The 2,746-nt window shown below is 40.1% G+C and overlaps 1 pseudogene; it reads right to left on the bottom strand.

Annotated features, from left to right (window-relative positions):
* Positions 1–807: 807 nt before the first annotated feature.
* On the bottom strand, positions 808–2,482 carry LOC143846282 (stemmadenine O-acetyltransferase pseudogene; annotated as a pseudogene).
* Between the last annotated feature and the right edge of the window lie 264 nt (positions 2,483–2,746).

Genomic DNA, 2,746 nt, shown 5'->3' on the forward strand with positions numbered 1-2,746 from the left:
AAAGAAATTCGATTTCTGTTTTCAAAATCAGATAAAAACTTTTTGTAATAATCGTATCCCGATCGTCGATCGGAACTACTTGATCGTAAATCTGATGGTCCTGATTGTCCGATCATCAATCTGAACATTTGACAATTGATATGATGGTTTTAACCAGGTTCAATTAAGAACTTATAGTATTCGTCCATTGATTTAAACAATCCGATGAATCTGGTCTAATTGCCATAACGAGTTATCCAACCCTCGACCAGCTAAGATGCATTCGCACAATTTCCCCTGTAGCATTTAAAGGGCTTGTGAGAGTTTTTGGGAACTGTAATAACCTTTTGACAGCCCTTTAAGTACTAAAAAAACACAAGAAACTTGAGCGAAGATATCAAAACATTGCAGCGCTGATATTATTTCCCTAAAAATGCTGTGTTTGGTTCTTTTTGGTGAGTGGGATTTGTTTGGAATTAGAAGTCAAATGGGGAAATGGGTTGGATGTCAATCAAAGAGGAGATAGGTGGCGTCTTTCAAAAGTGTAGTTTAGTTGTAAAGGCAAAAGGTGGAAGTTGGTTGAAAATTCCGTGCAAAAAGAAATCCCACAAAAAAAACTATGATTTAGTGGTATGCAAATGGGCTCTCATTTGTATTCTACGTCAGCAGACAAGCTTCCGACAATCCCAGTAGCCAAAAGGAGTTTTGGGCAAAAAAAAATCAACCAAATGCCGTTCGGCTTTTCAAATCCTGTGCAAATGCTACAAAAGTTCCATTTTTAAGGCAACCAAACACATAATATTGTAAAATCTTATTTAGTTGCTATTGCGCCAGGTTTTACATAAACAATAGGTTCGCATTCGTAAGGAAAGTTTCTACAAATCAAAGGGTTGAGGTAATTTAAACGTGAGATTTTTGCACCATTATCACCATGAAGTTGGAATATTTGATAGAACTTACTATAATTCTTACTAAAAGAGAAGAAATACCAGACATGCGACACAGAAAATACCGAATTCTAGCTATGTTAGCTACAAAGTACTCTACTCAAGTACCATAGAAAAAACTGAGTGAACTCAACTAGGTTGCTAGCTTAATCACATAATTTTAAGCAAGAGTAGGAGAGGAAACAAAGGATAAGAGCTCTTGATCTTGTTCAAATTTGGCCATCTCGTCCTCCTCCATGTTCACCCAAGCTTCAATTCCATCTCCACTCTTAGTCCCCATCAAAAAAACAGCATTCTTGATAGGAATATTAGCATTACTCGCCCAGATGGGCTTTCCCCAACCAAAATCAGCTTCATAGATAGGAAACCTGCACCAACTAGTAAAGTGACAAAACTCAATACCAGATTTTGAAAATTTTTCAACGACAACCTTCATAGATTCTTGGGCTTTTAGAAAGCCATCTGGGCCTTGCACTTGTTTCACGAAATCAGAATCTATTTTCCTTATTGCACTCCTCAGCTGCCCCTCTAGGTAACCTTGCATGTGTTCTTCATGACACTCACCCTCCACCATCCCTGATGAAACTGCACTTACCCATATATTGCCAAAGGAATTTTCCGGTAATGGTGGGATCGTCCTTCCACGCACGCTCACCGTGTGTGTTGCCACATGTGTGGTCGTGGGCCTTGAGTGCCTTCCAGCCCTAATGGCACATCGCCAGATAAGCGCGGACACTGCCTCAACACGAGTGGGGTACCCTACACACCCGCCTATAGTTTCTCTAGCTCTAAGGGCAGCTATATGCTGCGCATCAAACACGAACCTTTTGGTCAATATGTTCTCTTTCATGGGAAAGACATTGCTCACCAATGACCCTGACTCTTCTCTCGGTGGGAAAAGGGTGGCTGAGCCGAAAGTAGGACACATCGGTTCTCTAGCACCAAATGCTGTGGTGGCCCAACTATTGATCAGTGTGACCAATGTGGTCCCATCCGCGATTTGGTGCCAAATGTCAATCCCAATAGCAATACCACCACAGTCAAAGATATTGACTTGGATGGCTAGGAGTACATCCTTGCCTGATCTAGCATAACAAAAGTGGCAAGGGAGGAACTGATTCAGAACCTCCACATCGGGTTTTCGGAGAAATTCCGATAGCTGACCATAGACTCGAGCTTCAAAAAAGTCAACACCCTCATCATTACAATCTACCTTGTCATCTTCTTTGATCCTTCCAGCCAATGGGTAGAAGTGGGTTAGGGTTTCTGATAAAGACCTCTTTAGTTGGAGTGATTTTTTTAGGGTTCTTTCTTCGTCACCATTGTCGTTCCCGTAGTAGAAAAGAATGAGAGGCACGTACATTGGGGGAGCAAGCTGGTCTAGCAAGGAGAGCTTGAAGTTGCGAAGATGATGGGGAGTTGGAGAGGATGGTTTGATGGTCTCTGTGGAGATCATTTCAACCTTCCATGTCTTTCCGTCCATATCTTGGCCACCAACAAGAAGAAAATATTTCAAGAGGTTTTGAGTTGCTCTATCCATGCACAAGGACTTGGCCTTTTTATACTCAAATTTCCCAATTCTAGAATCTTTTGTTTATCTTTTTAAATGAAATCTGGTAATAATCTAAGTATTATGCAACAATCGGGAATTAATAAATGATAAAACACTAAAAATCCTTCTTAACACACCTACAATAGTAAAGAATTAACAACCCAAATAATTGAAACAAAAAAGGTTAAAAGGCTTAAAATACTCACCAAATTAAGAATAGACGTATTAGTTTTCTCCTAAAGTGGAGCATCTTAAAATATTATCGTTC

This window comes from Tasmannia lanceolata, unplaced genomic scaffold (genome assembly GCF_043159265.1).
Source record: "Tasmannia lanceolata isolate RefF3 unplaced genomic scaffold, GAP_Taslan_0.1 ptg000015l, whole genome shotgun sequence".
NCBI classification, from domain to species: domain Eukaryota; kingdom Viridiplantae; phylum Streptophyta; class Magnoliopsida; order Canellales; family Winteraceae; genus Tasmannia; species Tasmannia lanceolata.